Below are 23801 nucleotides of genomic sequence, written 5' to 3'. Positions count from 1 at the left end.
GTACACGCTGTTCCCAGTGCGGGTCGTCTTTATTTCACGAAAGTACACTGCGCACACTCACACATGTTCACGAGACTAATAAGATATAGAATATATCACATGACACAAATCATACCATGTGCAGGAAAGAACTGCAGATGCTTGTTTAAATCGAAAATAGAAAATGCTGGAGTAACTCAACGGGACAGGCCGCATCTCCGGAGAGAAGGAATAGGTGACGTTTCGGGTCGAGACCCTTCTTCAGACTTCCCCAGGAACGTGCGGCTGGTGAGCGGCTGCGGCTGAGATTCCAGGGAGATTCCAGGGAGACGGGCGGTCGAGCAAAACTCAGCTTCTATGTCCGGGCACCCACTGACACAGTAAGACCACCGTCCACTCACAGGCGAGGTTGTGGAATCCTGTAGCATCTACAAAGCTCCTGTGTTCATAGATCCGGACACAGGGTCGGACTTGCACCCAGCAGCCACCCACCCAACGGTCTTTAGTTCACCATTGTAAAGAGTAGGTGAACATGAGGACCCTGTGGACACTCAGGTGATGGGACTTTGGCACTGCATATCCATGACTGGGGACACTGGGATCCAGTGGACACACAGCTAGCGGATACACACTGGTGCACATGAGGACCATGTGGACACTCGGCTGGTGGAGCTGCCCCCCCCCCCCCCCCCCACCGCTCCTCACTCCCCCCGATCTCTCTAAGGGGCGGAGGCCGGGCTCCTCGCGAGATTCCCTCTACGTCACGTGTCAGGTAGCCATTGGATTTCCCCTCTACGTCACGCGTCAGGTAGCCCGCGGGATTCATAGAAACATAGAAAATAGGTGCAGGAGTAGGCTATTCGGCCCTTCGAGCCTGCACAGCCATTCAATATGATCATGGCTGATCATCCAACTCAGTATCCCGTACCTGCCTTCTCTCCATACCCCCTGATCGCTTTAGCCACAAGGGCCGCATCTAACTCCCCCTTAAATATAGCCAATGAACTGGCCTCAACTACCCTCTGTGGCAGAGAATTCCACAGATTCACCACTCTCTGTGTGAAAAAAAACTTTCTCATCTCGGTCCTAAAAGACTTCCCCCTTATCCTTAAACTGTGACCCCTTGTTCTGGACTTCCCCAACATGGGGAACAATCTTCCTGCATCTAGCCTGTCCAACCCCTTAAGAATTTTGTACGTTTCTATAAGATTCCCAAGACGTCTCGCCCTCAGGTGGTCCCGAGTCCAGCCCCACGTCACGCCGTCAGGTGGACCGCGACCCCTGTTTACGTCACGTCGTCAGTGAGACCGTGAGCCCCGCCCCACGTCAAGCCGTCAGGTGGACCGCGACCCCTGTTTACGTCACGTCGTCAGGGAGACCTTGAGTCCAGCCCTCCGGTCAAAAAGGCCCACTTCAAAATTTAACCCGAGTCTGAAGAAGGGTCTCGATCCGAAACGTCACCCATTCCTTCTCTCCCGAGATGCTGCCTGACCTGCTGAGTTACTCCAGCATTTTGTCAATAAATCAAAATTTAATCACTCGTCTATCACTCCGACCTGCGCGAGATCTCCACTTATGAGGTGTTTGCGCAGTAATCAACCAGAATCAGAATCAACCAGGGTCAGGTGGACCTCTGTTTACGTCACGTCGTTATGGAGACCGTGAGTCTAAACGACGTCACGCCGTCAGGTGGATCGCGAGCCCGCCCCGCTTTACGTCACGCCGTCAGGTGGATCGCAAGCCCCGCCCCACGTCAAGCCGTCATGGCGACCGCGAACTCCGCGAGGATGGCGGTTTAACGGTCGGAGAGCGAGGGAGCGCCCGAGGGGACGGAGGATGGAGCGGGGAGAGACGACAGGTGGGGCCGAGTGGCGCAGGGTGGGGTCTGAGAAGGAGAGAAGGGCGTAGCGGTGGGGGGAGAGTGGGGTGGGAGAAGGACGGGCAGTGAGGGGTGTAGGCAGGGTGGGAGGGTGGGAGGGCATGGGGCTGGAGGGGAGGATGGTTGCGCAGGGGTAACAAGGAGGATGGAGAGGAGATAGCAAGGGTTATGGGAGTGGAGCGGGTGGGGAGGGGGCAGGGGGATGGGCACAGGATCGAGGGGGGGGGCAGAGGGGATGGTGAGGGTTTAGGACACGTGAGGCAGACACAGAGGGGCATTGGGATTGGAACTGGGGAGGGGGAGATTAGGAGGGAGACATGGAGGGGGTTGTAGCTGGGAGACTGAGCCTGGCCAGGGAGGTAAAGGGGGTGCAGACAGCACCAGAGGTCATCTGTCTCTAGTCCGCTCTGCAGCATCCTGTCTCAATGTACAAGACATGGGGAGACCACACCTGCTGTGATATGTACAGTTCTGATCACCCTGCTACAGGAAGGGTGTTAGTAAACCGCAAAAGATGCAACATAGATTGATTGTTTACCTGGATTGGAGGGTTTGAGTGAGAAGGAGAGGCTGGATAGGCTGGGATTGATTTCCATGAAGCGAAGAAACTAAGGGGATGACCTTTTGTTTATAAAATCACGTGAGCACAGATCGAGTGAAGTTCTGAAACTAGGGTCTGTAGGTTTAATGTGAGAGGGGGAAAATTAAAGGGGACTTGTGGTGCTGCATGCCTCTTTGTATTCCAACATTGATTAAAGTTCCAGCAGCCAGATTTGTCGCTTCCCTGACTGATGTTGCATTTGTTTCAGGAAGCGGATAGAGCGAGAACAATGGGCTCTACATGTCAGAGACAGAGGCAAGGTCTGGTGAAAGGCCACAGGGAACATTAGAGCAACAGATACACGGAAGGCTGAGGTAAGAGGGAGCTGGGACTGGAAAATGGGTGTGTGTTTTGTCTTGCTTACTCCTCATTAAGATCTCACCTCTTCCTTTATCTATTTGAATTTAGATCATCCAGACATGGCTGATTAGACTCTCTTCCCTAGAATCACCTCCCAAAGCACTCTACCCTTTTACGCCACAACACAAAAGGGGCAGAAGTGAGAGTAGGCCACCTGTCTCCTCAAACCTGCCCCATTATTTAATGTGACCAGAGCCAATTTGCTCCACGCCTCAACCCCTCTCATGTGCCAACTGCACATTGCTTTCCATTCCCTGATCTTTGAAAAACAGACCTGTGACCTCTATCATCAACAATCTAACCTCCAGGGTGGAGAATTCTAGCATCACCATGCTCTCCCTGAACGTGCCTGAACAATTATGGTGTAATTACCATAATTTGCAAATTCAGTAACAAATTTAGCTACACAGTCATCCAAATTGTTAATGTAGATAACAAACAACAGTGGAACAGCACCAGCTTCTGCATCACTCCACTGGTCACAGGCCTCCAATGAGAAAAACAGTGCTCCGAAACTACACATTGACTACTTCCTCCAAGCCAATCTTGAATCCAATTGTCTAGCTTGCCTTGGATTCCATGTGATCTAACCTTCCTCGCGAGCCTACCATATGGCAACTTGTCAATGGTGTTCTCGAGTCCATATAAACTGCCCTGCTCACTGTCCTACCCTCATCTTCGAAATATGCTTGTCAGGTTTGTGAGATAGGATTTCCCATGGATAAAGCAATGCTGACTAGACAATAGACAATAGGTGCAGGAGGATACCATTCAGCCCTTCGAGCCAGCACAGCCATTCAATGTGATCATGGCTGATCACTCTCAATCAGTACCCCGTTCCTGCTTTCTCCCCATACCCCCTCACTCCGCTATCCTTAAGAGCTCTATCCAGCTCTCTCTTGAAAGCATCCAACGAACTGGCCTCCACTGCCTTCTGAGGCAGAGAATTCCACACCTTCACCACTCTCTGACTGAAAAAGTTCTTCCTCATCTCCGTTCTAAATGGCCTACCCCTTATTCTTAAACTGTGGCCCCTTGTTCTGGACTCCCCCAACATTGGGAACATGTTTCCTGCCTCTAATGTGTCCAATCCCCTAATTATCTTATATGTTTCAATAAGATCCCCCCTCATCTTTCTAAATTCCAGTGTATACAAGCCTAATTGCTCCAGCCTTTCAACATACGACAGTCCCGCCATTCCGGGAATTAACCTGGTGAACCTACGCTGCACGCCCTCAATAGCAAGAATATTCTTCCTCAAATTTGGAGACCAAAACTGCACACAGTACTCCAGGTGCGGTCTCACCAGGGCCCGGTACAACTGTAGAAGGACCTCTTTGCTCCTATACTCAACTCCTCTTGTTATGAAGGCCAACATGCCATTGGCTTTCTTCACTGCCTGCTGTACCTGCATGCTTCCTTTCAGTGACTGATGCACTAGGACACCCAGATCTAGTTGAACACCCCCTCTTCCTAACTTAACACCATTCAGATAATAATCTGCCTTTCTATTCTTACTTCCAAAGTGAATAACCTCACACTTATCTACATTAAACTGCATCTGCCATGTATCCGCCCACTCACACAACCTGTCCAAGTCACCCTGCAGCCTTATTGCATCTTCCTCACAATTCACACTACCTCCCAGCTTAGTATCATCTGCAAATTTGCTAATGGTACTTTTAATCCCTTCATCTAAGTCATTAATGTATATCGTAAATAGCTGGGGTCCCAGCACCGAACCTTGCGGTACCCCACTGGTCACTGCCTGCCATTCCGAAAGGGACCCATTTATCCCCACTCTTTGCTTTCTGTCTGTCAACCAATTTTCTATCCATGTCAGTACCCTACCCCCAATACCATGTGCTCTAATTTTGCCCACTAATCTCCTATCGGACTATCTCCAATCCGACCTCGAGTCATACTGCACAGAAGCAGGCTCTTCTGTTCAACTAGGCTATCCAGACCAGATTTCCTATCTACACTAGTCCCACCTGCCAGAATGTGGCCCATATCCCTCTAAACCTTTCTTATCCAAGTGCCTGTCCAAATGTCTTTTAAATTTTTTTACAGCACCTGCCTTAACCTCCTCCTCTGGCAGCTCGTTCTGTGTGAAAATGCGGCCCTCAGATTTCTATTGAATCTTTTACCTCTCACATTAAACTTAAGTCCCTCTGGTTCTTGATTTCCCTACTCAGGATAAAATTTCGCAAGTTACACGAGTAGAATTGGGCCATTTAGTCAATCGAGACCACTCCACCATTCAATCATGACTGATCTCTACCTCCTAATCCCATTTTCCTGCCTTCTCCCCATAGCCCTTGACACTTGTTCTAATCAAGAATGTCTATCTCTGTCTTAAAAATATCCACTGACTGCCCTCTGTGGCAATGCGTTCCACAGATTAACTACCCTCTGACTAAAGAAGTTCCTCCTTACCTCGTTTCTAAAAGAGTGCCCTTTCATTCTGTGGCTATAACCTCTGGTCCAAAACATGCTTTCGACATCCACTCTATGCCTTTCATTATTCTGTAATTTTCAATGAGGCCCCCCCTCAACTTTCTAAACTCTGGCGAGTGTAGGCCCAGTGCTGTCAAATGCTCAGACTAGATAGACGATAATGTATTCACCTTCATATGACCACCTCTTACCCTCCTGTGCTCAAAGGAATAAAGCCCTAGCCTGCCCAGCTCCCCCTTGTTAAAGAAAACTTTAACACAAACTTTAAAACACAACACAAAGACCTGGCAATACAATCAAGAATTAATTCAAAAGCGCCAAATACAGTGATCACTGGGAGCAATCTTAAGAGATTGCTCAACGAACAAAGATTCATCTGCTTCTTGTGTACAGACTTTCCTTTTGATATTTGGTTTACTATAGCAAACACTTTAGAGGTTTTCCTTCCTCCAAATGGTCTTATAACTAATATACATCGCGCACTTTCGAAAACACAGCAGAGTAAACACAGCCAAATTCCACACCATTACAGATAAGCAAATATCCTGTTACCCTTTCAACCTTATTTTATTTTATGATTGCGATTTGTCCTTTGACAACAGAGAACAGAATCTGACTAAAGTAAACTGCAGTGTCAGCTACGCATGCTCAGTTTCAACCTTCTTTGAAGCACAGAATTATTATAATGCATGAAGTGGATTTTAAACATTTTAAGCCCTGTCCCATTCTGTCTTCTTGAAGTATTGCAATTTATCTTTGTCACCCTATAGCTCAGGCCCTCATGTCCTGGCAACATCTTCATCGATCTTCTTTGCATTCTTTCCAGCTTAACAATATCCTTCCTCCAACAGGGTGACCAAAACTGAACACAATACTTCAAATTGGGCCTTACCAACAACTTGTACAACTGGTAACATAACATCTCAATTTTTATACTCATTGATGAAGGCCAATGTACCTAAAGGCTTCTTGACCACATTATCTACCTGTGAGGCCACTTTGAGTGAACTGAGCACCTGCACTTTCAAGATCCCTCTGCCCTACAACACTCCCCAGGGCCCTGCCATTCTCTGTGAAGATGCTCCCCTGGTTTGACTTTCCAAAATGCAATGATGCCTTGCTCCTATCTGCATTAAACTCCATTAACCATTCCTCAGCCCAATTACATAGCTGATGAAGATCCTGTTGTGAATTTTGCTATCTGCAATAGCACTCACTTTAGTGTCATCTGCAAACTTGCAATTCATGACTTGTACATTCTCATCCAAATCATTGATGTAAACCACTAACAGATATGGACTCAGCACCGATCCCTGAGGCGCACCACTAGTCACAAGCCTCCAGTCTGAAAAACTACTTTCCACCATCTCCTTCAGCTTTCTTCCATGAAGCCAATTCTCTATCCAGCATTCCCTTCCAGAGTAGCCAACCTGACCAAATTCCTTGCTGAAAACTATATAGAAAAATGTAAATAACATTTTTAGATGCTTCTTCAAATAGCTAAATTAGATTTGTATTTCGAATCTCCCATATGCAAAACCATGCTGACTATTCCTAATCGGTCAAGAATCAGAGTAGTTAGGTTCCTGTTAAACCTTCCCCACTCACTTAATTTTTTTTTTAGGTTTTACATCAAAAGGTAGTGGATATATGGAACAAGCTGCCAGAGGAGGTAGTTTGAGCAGGTACTATCATAACATTTAATAAACATTTGAACAGGGTAAGGATAGGTTTAGAAGGATATGGGCCAAATCCAGGCAGGTAGGATTAGTGTTGATGGGGCATATGGGTCGGCGTGGGGAAGTTGGACTGAAAGGCCTGTTTCCACGCTGTGTGATTATGACTCTAATCGGCCCATGTCTATCCAAATGCATGTATATCTTATCTCATAATCCTCCCCTGTAATTTACCAACTACAGATGTTAGGCTTACTGGTCTATAGTTCCCAGGTTTTTCCTTGCAGCCCTTCTTAAATAGGGGCACAACATTAGCCACCCTCCACTCGTGCGGCACCTCACCCATGCCTAATGATGATTCATATATCTCAGCCAGGGATCCTGCAATTCTTCTCAAGCTACCTACGGTATTCTCGGATATGTCTGATCAGTTGCAGGAGGTTTATGTACTTTCAATTACCTTAGGACATCCAGCACCTCTTCAACCATATTACAGACTGTCCTAATTGAGGACTTTGCAGCACACAGAGATAACCATTTTGGTTTCTGGAGGACCCTATTCTCTCTCTATTTACCCTCTTTATCTTAATGTACATAAAATCTCTCTAGATTTACCTTAATATTATTTCCCTATTTTTTGCCCTCCTGATTTTCCCGAAACCTCTGCAGGGTTACACTTGATCCCAGCTGCCTATGCAAGTTCTATGCCTCCTTTTTCCAGACCAGAGGCTCAATTTCTCCGATCATGCAGGCTTCCTTACTCCCACCTGCCTTGCCCTTTGCTCGAATTGGAACATGCATGCTCTGAGCTCATGCCATCACAGTTTTAAAAGCATTCCACTTTCCAGATGTTCCTTTGCCTGCAAACAACCTACTCCATCAACTTGAGCAAGTTCCTGTCTCATACCATCAAAGTTACACTAGTCCCAATTTAGAATTTTAACTGTGGGCCCACCCTCTCTTTATCCATAACTATTTTAATGCTAATAGAACTGTAGCCACTGGCCCTAAAACGCTCATCCACTGACATTTCAGGCACTTGCCTGTCCCAATTTCCAAAGAGAAGATCAAGCTTTGCCCTCTCCAATAGTGGCCTCTACATACAGTGCATTCAGAAAGTATTCGGACCCCTTCACTTTTTCCACATTTTGCTATGTTACAGCCTTACTTTAAAATGGATTAAATTCATTTTTTAAATCATAAATACCTCATAATAAAAAAGCAAAAACAGGTGTTTAGAAATTTTTGTAAAGTAATGAAAAAGAAATAACTGATATATCACATTCACATAAGTATTCAGACCCTTTATTCAGTACTTTGTTGAGGCCTCAAGTCTTCTTAGGTATGACGCTACAAGCTTGGCACACCTGTATTTGGGTAATTTCTCCCATTCTTCTCTGCAGATCCTCTCAAGCTCTGTCAGGTTGGATGGGGAGAGCCCATTTTCAGGTTCATCCAGAGATGTTCGATCGGATTCAGGTCCGGGCTCTGGCTGGTCCACTCAAGGACATTCACAGACTTGTCACAAAGCCACTGCTACGTTGTCTTGGCAGTGTGCTTAGGGTCATTGTCCTGTTAGAAGGTGAACATCCGCCCCAGTCTGAGGTCCAGAACACTCTGGAGCAGCTTTTCATCAAGGATCTCTCTGTACTTTGCTCCGTTCATCTTTCCCTCGATCCTGACTATTGAAACATATAAGATTATTAAGGGATTGGACACGCTAGAGGCAGGAAACATGTTCCCAATGTTGGGGGAGTCCAGAACTAGGGGCCACAGTTTAAGAATAAGGGGTAGGCCATTTAGAACGGAGGCGAGGAAAAACCTTTTCAGTCAGAGAGTTGTAAATCTGCGGAATTCTCTGCCTCAGTGGAGGCCAATTCTCTGGATGCTTTCAAGAGAGAGCTTGATAGAACACTTAATGATAGCGGAGACAGGGGGGATGGGGAGAAGGCAGGAACGGGGTACTGATTGTGAATGATCAGCCATGATCACATTGAAAGGCAGTGCTGGCTCGAAGGGCCGAATGGCCTACTCCTGCACCTATTGTCTATTGACTAGTCTCCCAGGTCCTGCCACTGAAAAGCATCCTCACAGCATGATGCTGCCACCACCATGCTTCACCGTAGATATGGTATTGGTCAGGTGATGAGTGGTGCCGCTTGGCATTCAGGCCAAAGATTTCAATCTTGGTTTCATCAGACCAGAGAATCATGTTTCTCATGGTCTGAGAGTGTTTTAGGTGCCTTTTGGCAAACTCCAAGCGGGCTATCATGTGCCTTTTACTGAGGAGTGGCTTCCGTCTGGCCATTCAACCATAAAGGCCTGATTGGTGGAGTGCTGCAGATATAGTTGTCCTTCTAGAAAATTCTCCCATCTTCACAGAGGAACTCTGGAGCTCTGTTAGGGTGACTATTGGGTTCTTGGTCACCTCCCTGACCAAGGCCCTTCTCCCCGGTTGCTTAGTTTAGCCAGGCGGCCAGCTCGATGAAGAGTCCTGGTAGTTCCAAAGTTCTTCCATTTAAGAATGATGGAGGCCACTATGCTTTTCGGGACCTGCAATGCTGCAGAAATTGTTTTATACCCTTCCCCATATCTATGTCTCAACACACTCCTGTCTCAGACGTCTACGGACAATTCCATCGTCTTCATGGCTTGGTTTTTACTCTGACATGCACTGTCAACTGTGGGACCTTATGTAGATAGGTGTATGCCTTTCCAAGTCATGTCCAATCAGTTTAATTTACCACTGGTGGACTCCAGTCAAGTTGTAGAAACATCTTGAGGATAATCAATAGAAACAGGATGAACAGGGAGGAGCCAGCGCTGCCGTCGCAGCTGCGGCTTGCCTGCAGTCCGTCTGTCTTTTGTGTTTTTTGTTGTTTTTGTCTGAATTGTAGTTTTAATATGATGTAGTGTTGTATGTTATGTTTTTGGGGGGGTGGGGTGGGAGGGAACGGGAACTGTAACATTCTCTCTCCAGAACGGAGACGCGACCTTTGTTCTGTATCGTGTCTCCGTTCCCGTTGCGGCCTACCACCGGCCATGCACCTGGGACCACCTGGGGCTCTGGTTCGCAGAGCCCGCGGCCCAGACTCACCACCTGCGGTGCTGGCTGCCTGCGGATGCTGCGGGCACGGCTGCGACTCATCTCCGGAGGCTCCGGCGCGGGCCGCGTGGACGTCGGAAGCCCGCAGGCCCCTGGATGGGGGCCGACATCGGGAGCTCCGGCAGCGGCAGAGGCAGCGTGTTCGCCCGCCCCGAATCGCGGGGCTTGGGTCGGCCCGCCACGGACCTTTCACCATCCGGCGCGGCCTGGAATAGGCCGTGGACCTTTCACCGCCCGGCGGGGGCTTCAATATCGGGAGCCCCGACCGCCCCGACGTGGCAACTCCAACAGCCTGACCGCGGGAGAAGACGGCAGGGAAGAGAAAAAGACATTTTTGGCCTTCCATCACAGTGAGAAGGGACTGGAGGAGACTCACTGTGATGGATGTTTCTTTTTGTTTGGTGTTAGTTGTGATTGTATGTGTTATTGCAATTTTATTGATTAATGTTATTGGTCTTATTGTTCAACTGCGGGTAATGTTTCATTTTACTACACATTTATGTGTATGTAACAAATAAACGACTATTGACTATTGACTATTGACAAAAGCTCAATTTTGAGTGTCATAGCAAAGGGTCTGAATACTTATGTAAATATGATATTTCAGTTATTTCTTTTTAATTACTTTTCAAAAATTTCAAAACACCCGTTTTCGCTTTTTTATTCTGGGGTATTGTGTGTAGATTGGTGATAACAAAAATGCATTTAATCCATTTTAAAATAAGGCTGTAACAGAGCAAAATGTGGAAAAAGTGAAGGGGTCTGAATACTTTCTGAATGCACTGTATTACTTGAAGAAACTTTCCTGAATTCATTTGACAAATTCCACCCCATCGCAGCCCTTGACACTCTGCCAGTCCCAGTCTATATTGGGAAAGTTAAAATTGCCGATGGTGGTGACCCTATTAATCAGCTGTCGGAAATCTCCTCGCACATTTGTTCTTATATTTCCCTTTGACTATTTAAGGGCCTATAGGAAGGATATTCTTGCTATTGAGGGCGTGCAGCGTAGGTTTACTAGGTTAATTCCCGGAATGGCGGGACTATCATATGTTGAAAGACTGGAGCGACTAGGCTTGTATACATTCGAATTTAGAAGGATGAGAGGAGATCTTATTGAAACGTATAAGATTATTAAGGGGTTGGACACGTTAGAGGCAGGAAACATATTCCCAATGTTGGGGGAGTCGAGAACAAGGGGCCACAGTTTAAGAATAAGGGGTAGGCCATTAAGAACTGAGATGAGGAAAAACTTTTTCAGTCAGAGAGTTGTGAATCTGGAATTCTCTGCCTCAGAAGGCAGTGGAGGCCAATTCTCTGAATGCATTCAAGAGAGGGCTGATAGAGCTCTTAAGGATAGAGGAGATCTTATCGGGGGGGGTATGGGGAGAAGACAGGAATGGGGTACTGATTGAGAATGATCAGCCATGATCACATTGAATGGCGGTGCTGGCTCGAAGGGCCGAATGGCCTCCTCCTGCACCTATTGTCCATAGTACACTCCCAACGTGCCAATCATCTGTTTTTTATTTCTCAGCTCCACCCCTATAACCTCACTGCAAGACCCATCAGAAATGTCATCTGATTACTATCATATCATATATATACAGCCGGAAACAGGCCTTTTCGGCCCTCCAAGTCCGTGCCGCCCAGTGATCCCCGTACATTAACACTATCCTACACCCACTAGGGACAATTTTTACATTTACCCAGCCAATTAACCTACATACCTGTACGTCTTTGGAGTGTGGGAGGAAACCGAAGATCTCGGAGAAAACCCACGCAGGTCACGGGGAGAACGTACAAACTCCTTACAGTGCAGCACCCGTAGTCAGGATCGAACCTGAGTCTCCGGCGCTGCATTCGCTGTAAAGCAGCAACTCTACCGCTGCGCTACCGTGCCGCTGTGACATTCTTCTTAATCAATCGAGCACCATCCCCTCCTCTTTTACCCCCACCTCTATCTTGTACCTCTCGCACCTGTACCCGAGATCATTAAGCTGCCAGTTCTGTACCTCTCTTAGCGATGTTTTTGTAATGTTTAAAATGTCCCAGTCGCATGTACCTATCCAAGTCTTGCCCATCAGGCCTCTTGCATTAAAAAAAATGCAATTAAATAGAAACAAAGAAACATAGAAAATACGTGCAGGATAAGGCCATTCGGCCCTTTGAGCCAGCACTGCCATTCATTGGGATCATGGCTGATCATCCACAATCAGTAACCTGGAAGTTATCACTAATCAGGAAGCAGAGGGTGATGGTGGAAGGTTGCTTCTCAGAATGGAGGCCTGTGACTGGTGGTGTGCCACACGGTTCGGTGCTGGGCCCGTTACTGTTTGTCATCTACCTCAATAATTTGGATGAGAACATACAGGACAAGATCAGCAAGTTTGCTGATGATACAAAAGTTAGTGGTTTTGCAGATAGTGAAGATGGTTGTGAACGATTGCAGCAGGATCTGGAACGATTGGCCATGTGGGTGGAAGAATGGTTGATTGAATTTAATACAGAGAAGTGTGAGGTGTTGCATTTTGGGTTGTCGAACAAGAGCAGGACCTACACAATAAATGGTAAGCCTCTGGGTAGTGTTGTAGAGCAGAGGGATCTAGGAGTACAAGTGCATGGTTCCTTGAACGTCGAGTCGCAGGTAGATAAAGTGGTCAAAAAGGCTTTTGGCACTTTGGCGTTCATCAGTCAGAGTATTGAGAATAGAAGTTGGGAGGTCATGTTGCAGTTGAAGACCTTGGTGAGACCGCATTTAGAATATTGTGTTCAGTTCTGGGCACCATGTTATAGGAAAGATATTGTCAAGCTTGAAAGGGTTCAGAGGATGTTGCCAGGACTAGAGGGTGTGAGCTAAAGGGAGAGGTTGAGTAGGCTGGGTCTTTGTTCCAGTCATGGTAGTCGGGTGGGTTTAAATTAAAATTGCTGGGTGGAGGGGGGGGGGGTTCATTGCAGAACTGAGAGAACTGAGGCAGATGAGAGACCAGTCACTTTGTTCCATGGAGCGTAGGAGGATGAGGGGAGATGTTATAGAGGTACACAAAATCATGAGAGGAATAGATCGGGTCGATGCACATAATCTTTTACCCAGAGTAGGGGAATCAAGGATCAGAGGACATAGGTTGAAGGTGAAGGGGAAAAGATTTAATAGGAATGTGAGGAGTTATTTTTTCACGCAGAGAGTGGTGAGTGCCAGAGGCGGTAGTTGAGGCTGGACCTATCCCATCATTTAAGAAACAGTTGGACAGGTACATGGATAGGACAGGTTTGGAGAGTTATGGACCCAAGTGCAGGCAAGTGGGACTAAGGTAGCTGGGACATTGTTGGTCGGTGTGGGAGAGTTGGGCCGAAGAGCCTATTTCCATAATGTATCACTCTATGACTCTAACCCATGCCTGCCTTCTCCCCTTAGCCTTTGATTCCACTAGCCCCAAGAGCTCTCTTTTACATTCTTCCAGTGAATTTGCCTACAGTACCTTCTGTGGCAGAGAATTCCACAAATTCACAAATTCTCTGCTCTCTGGGTGATTCCACAAATTCTCTGCTCTCTGGGTGATTCCACAAATTCACAACAGTCCAACGTTGCTTCCTGCTGTGCTATCCCGCCGAGTGAGCTTTCTTTATCACCTTCCGTACCTAGTTCCAGCCGCTCACCTGCCTCAGTTCTCTCAGTTCTGCAATGAACCCCCCCCCCTCCACCCAGCAATTTTAATTTGAACCCACCCGACTACCAGCAGCAAACATTCCTGCCAGGATATTGGTTGGTCTTCAGTTCAAGTGTAACCCGTCCTTCTTGTATGGATTACCTCTGCCTCAGAAGAGATTCCAATGGCTCAAAAATCTAAATCCCTACCCCCTGCAACAACTCCTCAGCCACACATTTATCTGTCCAAATTTCTTGTACTTGCCCTCATTAGCATGTGATACTGGAGGTCCTGCTTTTGAACCATTTGCCTAACTACGTATATTAATTTTGCGGGACCTTTTCCATTTTCCTAATGTCATTGGTGCCAACATGCACAGCAATCACCCTCCCCTTGAGAATGTCCATGCCTGTCCAAATGCTGGTAGATCCAGTCCCTCCAACTTCTCTCAAATAACCTCTGTGCCACTGATGTCAGACCCACTGTTCTATAGTTCCCTGATTTATTCTTGCTGTCTTTTTCAATAATTCCCTTCTTAAATAGCCTTGTTCAAAACATCTCACAGTGGTGCAGCTGATATAGCTGCTGAACAGGTCAGGCAGCATCTCAGGAGAGAAGGAATGGGTGACGTTTGGGGTCGAGACCCTTCTTCAGACTGATATCAGGGGGGCGGGACAAGGAAGGATATAGGTGGAGACAGGAAGATAGAGGGAGAACTGGGAAGGGGGAGGGGAAGAGAGGGACAGAGGAACTATCTAAAGTTGGAGAAGTCAATGTTCATACCGCTGGGCTGCAAGCTGCCCAAGCGAAATATGAGAAGTTGGGAGGTCATGTTGCAGTTGAAGGAGACCTTGGTGAGACCGCATTTGGAATATTGTGTTCATTTCTGGGCACCATGTTATAGGAAAAATATTGTCAAGCTTGAAAGGGTTCAGAGGATGTTGCCAGGACTAGAGGGTGTGAGCTAAAGGGAGAGGTTGAGTAGGCTGGGTCTTTGTTACATGGAACGTAGGAGGATGAGGGGAGATTTCACTTGGGCTGCCTGCAGTCCAGCGGTATGAACATTGACTTCTCCAACTTTAGATAGTTCCTCTGTCCCTCTCTTCCCCTCCCCTTTCCCAGTTCTCCCTCTATCTTCCTGTCTCCAGCTATATCCTTCCTTTGTCCCGCCCCCCTGACATCAGTCTGAAGAAGGGTCTCGACCTGAAACGTCACCCATTCCTTCTCTCCAGAGATGCTGCCTGACCTGCTGAGTTACTCCAGCATTTTTTGAATAAATACCTTCGATTTGTACCAGCATCTGCAGTTATTTTCTTACACTAATATAGCTGCTGCTTCGGCTCTCCCATCATCTGGCATCGAACAAGACCTCGGGTGCTGACTGTGTGGAATTTACACATTCTCCCTTTGATCTTGTGGGTTTCCTCTCAGCTCCCAAAACATCATTGATGGTACTTTCTTTTAATTCTATCTTTTACATTGTTCTGTGTTGTGGCGAATGGAGCAATTTTGGTGGGTAGAATGGGAAGAGGCAGTGGGAAAGGGGGTGGGGGGAGAGGATGGGGGAATAGCAGAAGGGAGATGGGAGAGATTGTAACATATTTACCGAAACGGCGCAATTAAATTCTTATTTGCAGTACCATAATACGTCTAAACGATAACATAAAAACAAATACATATTCAGTTCATTAATAAAAACAATATTAGTGAAAAACAAAAAAAGCCCAAAGATAAAATGGGGGAGAGTAACATAGTTGAGGGTAGGATTTTTTTTAAAGGATGGTTGGTGTGCACTCAAAGGTCCTGTTTCCACGCTGTTTATCTCTGACTCTGTCCCAACAACTACACTGTTCTGCCGCTGTGGGACCGTGTGTGGTTCACCCCTCATCCCGCATCCTTGTCAACTCCAAACAACACAAACCAACACTTTTAGACATTTGTGGTAGTATAAAAGCTTTATCCCTGAAATTAGGTGAGTTAATCTCATTTGGGCTATTTTCAATGCAAATATACTGTTAAATAACGAGACCAACATCGCACATAGTATTTCAGGTATGGCTAAACTTCAACTGTATTTTCATCTCCAACCCCGCTTGCAATAAACCCCAATGTGCTGCTTACGTTCCTGACGTTTGTCGCACCTTCATGTCGACTGTCAGGTGTCTCGTGCACAAGAACACCTCGATCTGTCTGCACTCCACCCACTTTTAATTTTTATTGCCTTTTCATACTTCACACAAGTGCTTAACCTCGCATTGTTTTTCATTAAGTTCCGTTCGCCCGGTTTAAACCCATTCTCTCGATCTGTGTCTGTCTAAGATGCCTTGTTTTGGGAGGAGCACAGCTGGGTAAGGCAGGAGAGGGAGTGGGGGGCTGGTGCACAGTGAGCAGAGATGGTGAATCAGAAGACATGAGTGTGAGAGAGGCATCATCTGCAGGATAATTTCCTCCCACACCAGCAGTGAGCTAATGTTGGCCCTCTGTGTACTGGAATATAATATATAGAATGGATTGGATAATAAACATCCAGAGAAAAGGTACATCCCTCCCTAGGAACGCACACTATTAATGTTGGACACTGAGCTATGAGAGTGTTGTAAAGTACGTAATGTTAGGAACGATGATGTTAATTTTGACAGGAACAGCATTGCGTGATTGCAGCAAGCTGGGATGGGCACATGGCATGGCTGTGATTTTGGCCTGAACTGGACATTCCTGTGTGGTAAATTCTAAATAATTCTTTCCAGTTTTCGGTTCCATTGACGATCCAATGGACTCACTCCTTCAATCATTCTTACCCATTCCTGATATCATGTTTGTGAGATGCCGGTTGCAAAGCAAGAATAGAGGATTCTTCACTTCTGACAAAAAAAACACCAGTCGTTGCACATTGGGCAATATTAACAACTGAAAAGTATGAGATTAAGTAAGAGGCTTTATGGGAAGACAGACAGAGACATTCTGTGGTACCTTGAAGGGTCAGTGACAACATCTTATGATTTTCAGTTCCCTCTCTGGTCTTACTCCTCCTTATCTCTGCAATCTATTCTGTGCTGCATCTGATATATCTTAGCTACTCATCTGCACATTTAATGTTTTCATAGCTGGCAGAGAGTTGAACAGCACTTTGGCCCAACACATCAGTGGTTTACCTATATCCCTGAGCAAGTGTTCCTCGAAGTGTTGGAGCAACACAACCGGACAGATAGCATCTGTAGAGGGAATGGACAGATGGTGGTCTGAGTCTGAAGAGGGGGCCTGACATGAAACATCGCCTGTCCATTCCCTCCACAATGCTGCTTGACCTGCTGAGCTCTTCCAGCACTTGGAGTTTTGGTCAGAATTGCAGAATATGCAGTTTGTTGTGTCTCTCTCTACATCTTTATTGTCCAAGTTGCTCTTCAAATTTATTTAATACATGATAATTGTACATGCCTCAACCACTTCCTCTGGCTGCTCATTCCATATACTCACCATGCTCTGAAAAATGTGTCACTCCTTAAACCTATGACTTTTATCCGGAGAAAGAGATTGTGACTATACAACTTACTAACATTCCTCAATTTTATAAACCTCCATAAAGACACTGCTCAGGTTTTATCCTTGCTCTAGGGAAAATAGACAGCTTATCCATTGTCTCCCTTTAAACTCAAAAGTCCCAACACCATTTTCTAGTTTTGGCTGTTTTGCAGCTGCCAAGGCCCCATGTGATGTCTGCTCATCATAGTTCTCGAGCACTGACACCAATGTGCAAAACAAATGATTTTGTGGATGTTCCTTTCCCAGTCCTCTCTGTTACTGTAGTTCTACCACACAGCTGAGTGTCCAGAGCTGCCACGTTACAGGAGGTTGATGTAGAATGTAAAACATGTCATGGAGCTGCTGGGCAGAACGACCTGTTTCTATGCAGGGACATAAATAATTCATTGCGCTAAGTCTTGTTCCACTATTTCCTCTGTGTTGAGCTCAGTCATGATGTTCTCATGCTGATTTTCAAACCGTTTAGTGGTCCCATCTGTCTCCCTCGTTGCAGTACTCTCCATAATTTTTAATGGTCCAAGATATATGGCTGCCTCCAATTCAGATCTTTAGATAAACTGATGTAATTTTTCGTGAATGAGGAATGATTGTGTGGATGTTCCTTGTCCAGTCCCCTCTGTTCACTGCAGTCCCACGACACAGCTGAGTGCACAGTGCTTCCACATTGCAGGATGTTGGTGTGCAGTATAAAACAAGTCAATGTTGTTGGGCTGAATGGCCTGTTCCTCTGCAGTAACTTCCATACAAAACACCCTTGTTTTTGCAACCACTACATTACTAATGGGTTAACTTCCCTGCTCTATCATCCGTGTTTTTACCAGGAAATACATAGACTGAGAAGAAGGGACTTTTCACACAAAGGAATCAGGTAACCATTGATGAAAGGGCTCAGATGCAAATTGAGCGACAAGGAAACGAGAATTTATGGAAAAGGAGAGTGGCTGAGGGGTGGGGATAGGGATAGGAGGAGGGAATGGACAGATAGAGGCAGTTTTCATAGGAGTTTGAGTGGAAGGGCTTAAATACTTGTTTCTGTATACCAAATTCAAATCTGCCATCATAACATTTCCAATGGAAGCACTGCAGATTAATTTGCCACCATTCCCACAATCCTGTTTGTAACAAGAAACATCTAGAAGGAAAACAAAGTACTTTTCATATCGGGCACAGGTAACATTTTGTGAAAGGCCACAGATGCAAATTAGGCTTGCACACACTGGAATTTAGAAGGATGAAGGGATTTTATTGAAACATATAAAATTATTAAGGGATTGGACACGTTGGAGGCAGGAAACATGTTCCCAATGTTGGGGGAGTCCAGAACTAGGGGCCACAGTTTAAGAAAAAGGGGTAGGCCATATAGAATGGAGATGAGGAAAAACTTTTTCAGTCAGAGAGTTGTAAATCTGTGGAATTCTCCGCCTCAGAAGGCAGTGGAGGCCAATTCTCCGGATGCTTTCAAGAGAGAGCTAGATAGAGCTCTTAAGGATAGCGGAGTCAGGGGGTATGGGGAGAAGGCAGGAACGGGGTACTGATTGAGAATGATCAGCCATGATTATATTGAATGGTGGTGCTGGCTCGATGGGCCCAATGGGCAGTGAGGGGAGAAGGCATGAAAGAGACAACAGCTGGAGAGACACAGAGTGAGAGAGACAAACTAATGGGCATAAGAAGGAGGTGTTTGAGTTGCAGACAGTGTTAGGGGGCAGTGAAAGGGGAGAGAAACGGAAAGTTTATTTATTACAGTTTGAAAGCAAAGGCAGAATTTTCCCTATTTCCCAATTTGCACCAATCTCATTCACCTGTTATTGCTGATCCTGGTCATAAAATTCATAACCTGGTTTTAAATGCCTTCCATGGCCTTGCCCCTTCCTATTACATATGCCCCACCATTACCTTCAGTGGTTGGCTCTCTCGGCCATTCTAATTCTGACCTGTTATCCACAAATTTGACAGCTTCACAATTAATGGCTTTGTCTTCAGCTGCGCAGGCCCTGTGTGCCTTTTGCCCGTTACTGATCCCGAGCCCAGTGACCAATGTCTGGCACAGCGATTGCCCTGTGGAGGTTTTCTATCCAATGCTCTATGTACATTGCATATCCACTGGCGCGGTTCTTGTGTGTGCAAGTATTCAAAGGCAGGTTGGGTAACTAATTGGGGACTGCAATGGATGCTCAGTGTACTGGGATCAGATGAAGAAGCGTGGGAGGAGTTGGTGACATTTTTAAGCATGGAATTGGTGTTGGTTGGATTGGACACTTCTTTGGTGGGCAGTTCGATTATATTGATCCATTAAAATTATAGAAGATCCATTGCATTGCCCGTGGTGTTGTATGGACGTGTCCAGTAGATATTCTTCAACATCCTCTATCCATTAAAGATCCAATAGTCAGAGCCCTCTGTCCAATGATGCTTCTTAGTATTGTGTTTGTTTTAGGAAGCTCACTGACTGAGAACAATGGACTCTCCATGCCTGAGGGAGAGAAAACGGCCGGGGAAAAGTCACAGGAACATTCAGCAATGGATGGAAACAAGGCTGAGGTGAGAGAGGAAGCTCGGACTGGGAGAGTCATAGAGTCATACAGTGTGGAAACAAGCCTTTTGGCCCAACATGTCCACGCCGACCTATCCTATCCATGTACTTGTTGTGAAAGTAGCTGTCTCAATTACCTCCACTGGCAGCTCGTTCCATATACCTACCACCCTTTGCATTTAAAAAAAAATGTTGCCCCTCAGGTTCCTTCTTATTCAATCTTTTCCCCCTCACCTTCAATCCATGGCCTCTGGTTTTGATTCCCCTACTCTGGGTAAAAGACTGCATTTATACTATGTATTCCTCTCATGAAATGATACACCTATATAATATCACCCCTCATCTTTCTGCACTCCGAGTTATAAAGTTCTGGCCTGCTCGACCAAGGAGTGAATTTCCTGTGTCCTTTTCTGCTGTTCCACCGCTGCAATGTTTATCATTGAATTAGAATCCTCCATCAATGACTGCCAAGATCACTCAGTGTCTTCTCACAGGAACACAGCAAAACAGGGACAAAAGTAGATTGCCTGCCCTGTGTCAATGCAATCATAACTGATCTGCCCCAGGCTTCAACTGATAAGAGTCAAAGTGTCATACAGCACGGATACAAGGCATTCAGTTCACCTTGTCCATACTGATCATTAAGTATCAATTTATATCATTCCCAGATATCAACATATGATCTGTCACCTTCTAGGCCTTGGTGATTCAAGTGCTCATCTAGATACTTCTGAAATGTTGTGATAGCCTCTGCCATCACCATCCTCCATACAGTGTTAAACTCCTGGGCCCTGTCATTTACAGTGTTACTTGCACTCCTGGGCCCTGTCATTTACAGTGTTACTCTCCTGGGTCCTGTCATTTACAGTGTGAAGAAGGCATATGGCGTTGTTGCCTTCATTGGACAGGACATTGAGTGAAGGGTTAGGGCATCACGTTACACCTGGATAGAACATTAGTGAGTCTACATGAGTATCATGTGCATTTCTGGTCACCATGTTATTGGAAGAATGTGATTGAGATAGAGAGGCTGCAGAAGGATGTTGCCGGGACAGGAGTGCTCAAGATGTGAGGAGAGCTTGGATGCGTGGGGCTGTTTCTTTTTTGGAGTGAAGGAGGCTGTGGGGTGACCTTGCCGAGGTTTATTAAATTACAAGGGGCATCGATAAGATTGATGCTTGCATTCATTTTACCTAGGCAGAGGTTGGAGGCCTCTATAGGCTGACTAAAGCTGGAGGCCATGGGTTTAATGTCTGGCTGGATTATGGGCTATTACCTACAAGGAGAGGATAGCTGATAGAAGTATATAAAGTTACGAGAGGTATAGAGAGACTAGTCAGTTAGACCTTCTTTCCCAAAGCGAAATTGTCAAACACTTGAGGGAATAGATTTAAGGTGAGAGAGACAAAGTTTAACGTAGATGTGTAGTTTAGTTTTTTTACACAGGGTGATGGGTGCCTGGAACATCCTGCCATGGGTGGTGAGGAAGCAGATACAATAGTGGCATCGGAGAGGTTTACAGATAGGCTCGTGGACCTGCAGGGAATGGAGGGATATTGATCATATGTCGTTATGCAGCAGGGAAAAAACCCTTCGGCCCAATTCATTAATGTCGGCTAAGATCCCCTAGTTTAGGTAGTCCCATTGGCCCATTTCCTTCTAAACCTTTCCATGTACCTGTCCAAGTATCTTTTTAATACCGTTATAGTCCTGCATCAACTACATCCACGGGCAGCATGTTGCATTTACCCACCATCCTCTGAGTGAAAAAATTGCTCCCAGGTTCCTGTTAATTTTTTCCCCTCTTAACTTAAACCTATGTCCACTGGTTCTTGATTCCCCAACACTTGGGAAAAGACCACGCACGTTTACCCTACTTATTGCCCTCATGATTTTATATACCTCTATAATATCTTTTGCAAGGAGATATGATTACTTTTATCGTGCTGCATTCGGCATAGAGATTGTGGGCCATAGGGTTGTTTCTGTGATGTGCTATTCAATGTCCTAATGTGAGCAGGGAAAGATTTAAATAGGACGTAAGAGACAGTTTTATTCATACAGAGGGTGATGGATGTATGGAATGAATTGCCAGAAGTGGTCAAGGCAGGAACAATTATGACATTTAAAAGCCTTTTGGACAGGTTCATGGATCGGAAAGGATTAGAGGGATAATTATGGTCAGGCAGAGGCAAACGGGGGTTGGGCCAAAGAGTCTGTTTGCATGCGTAGTTGTGCTTCAGCTGCCAATGTCCTGTTTACTGTCTGTTCTGGGACCGGAGCACAGACACCAATATCTGATGCAACATGTTTTAGTACAACAGGAATGATCCTGCCAGTTTCCTTTTGCAGCCCTCTCTGTTCACTGTAGATCCACCACACAGCTCAACGCTGCCATGTGGGATGATGCTGGAGTGGAGAATAAATCTGATAAAATTCTCTCCTATTTCCTCTCTGTTCCTGTTCCCATATAGACAGCTCAGTGTCACATACTGACCCAGTACTAACGTGGCTGGGATTTATTCTGTGGCTGCACCCTCTCTAGCCCGCACTGTCCATTACATTTCCAATACTCAGTCCACTAGCAGTGTTTATACTACAACTATTCCCTCTGTTAACACATCTCCATTTCTGTTCCAGTATGGCCCCCTGTGTAGTAATGGTCAGCTGGTCATTAGGCAGGATTTATACAGGACCTACAGTGCATTTCCTCTCTAATACATTTGTCTGTTACAATTGCAGCCCCCTGCTCAGTGCTGACCCTTCACTGATCTGCGGTTGTTAGAGGAAGTCGACGGGAAACAATGGACTCTTCATTCCACAGACACAGAATAGGTGTTGGTTTGTCTGCTTTGCATGTTTTCCCCAAACCCACATCGGCTGCACTGTTATCCAGCCCTGCAGTTATTCACTCGTGAAGTGGATGTGGAAGGTAGTCAGCGAGCTGTCGCTGAGTCTGTCAACACTCACGGTAGAGTCCCCGGGACTGAGGAGGTTGCAGGTGGTCTCATCTCCCTCCATCCCAGGTAGCAGCACCTCTGCAGAATCAGGTAAGAAGACATCACCAATTGATTAATCTCAGAATTTTACCTCGTTAATTGATTGTGATTAATTTTTTCTGTACAACGCTGAGAGAGAGATCTCCCATCTGTCTGTAGATCTCCCAGTCAGGGAGTGATGTGTTTCACAAACTATTAATTGCTGTTTCAGTTTACAGCTTGCACAAGACCCCAGTCCCTCATTTCTCTCTGATTTTAATTCTGTGTTTTCCTTTGCAGAATGTCACCTGGTGAAATGAGGGTTCTGTTACTGATCCTGGGTTCTCTGAGTAAGTAATTTCCAACCGGTAAACTGTGTGTTGTGTACGGCAAGAAGAATTGGGATTTATATATTGTCTGTAGAGGAGCAATAGCAATGTATCTATTCAGGGCAAATTGAGCATGACCAATTAAAACTTTATATGGAATATTAGAACAGGGATTAAAAACTATAGACAGCAAGTTTGAAAAGGCAGTAATATTGATGGGAGGGAGCAGGCAGCTTTGTTTTCCACATATTTAGCTGAAGCAACTTCTCTGACAATCTCTCTATTATGTGTAAGCGTGGGTTGTTCAAATTGAAGATTCTACAATTCTGATATCCCTATTCTTTCACATTCACATTCGCCACCTTAACGTCACTGCTGATACCACTGTCCTCCTCTGCGAAAGACCAGTGCAAATGGCGGCATGTTGGCACAGCGGTAGAGTTGCTGCCTTGTAGCTCCAGAGACCCGGGTTCGAACCAGACTCTGGGTGCTGCCTGTATGGAATTTGTATGTTCTTCCTGTGACCTGCATGGGTTTTCTCCAGATGCTTTGGTTTTCTCCCAAGCTCCAAACATATACAGGTTTGTAGGCTAATTTGCTTAGTATACGTGTAAATTGTCCCTTGTGTGTAGGGTAGTGTTAGTGTGCAGGGATCACTAGTCGGTGCGGAATCGGTGGGCTGAAGGGCCTGTTTCCATGCTTTATCTCTAAAC

At 45.9% G+C, this 23801-nt stretch overlaps 1 long non-coding RNA gene across 2 annotated transcripts; it reads left to right on the top strand.

The window, feature by feature from the left end:
• The first annotated feature begins 1743 nt into the window (after window positions 1-1743).
• Window positions 1744-22606, top strand: LOC144591341 (uncharacterized). Of its 2 annotated transcripts, none has more exons than XR_013546789.1 (4): window positions 1744-1837; window positions 2668-2773; window positions 19686-19789; window positions 22524-22606. It is a non-coding gene; the product is annotated as an uncharacterized LOC144591341 (long non-coding RNA). The 2 variants fall into 2 exon arrangements; XR_013546790.1 differs by having other exon boundaries at window positions 19669-19789.
• The last annotated feature ends 1195 nt before the right edge of the window (window positions 22607-23801 follow it).

The sequence above is a fragment of the Rhinoraja longicauda genome, unplaced genomic scaffold, assembly GCF_053455715.1.
Source record: "Rhinoraja longicauda isolate Sanriku21f unplaced genomic scaffold, sRhiLon1.1 Scf000874, whole genome shotgun sequence".
Classification (NCBI taxonomy): domain Eukaryota; kingdom Metazoa; phylum Chordata; class Chondrichthyes; order Rajiformes; family Arhynchobatidae; genus Rhinoraja; species Rhinoraja longicauda.
The sequence above is the reverse complement of the archived record's forward strand: the minus strand, read 5'-3'. Positions and strand labels throughout refer to the sequence as shown.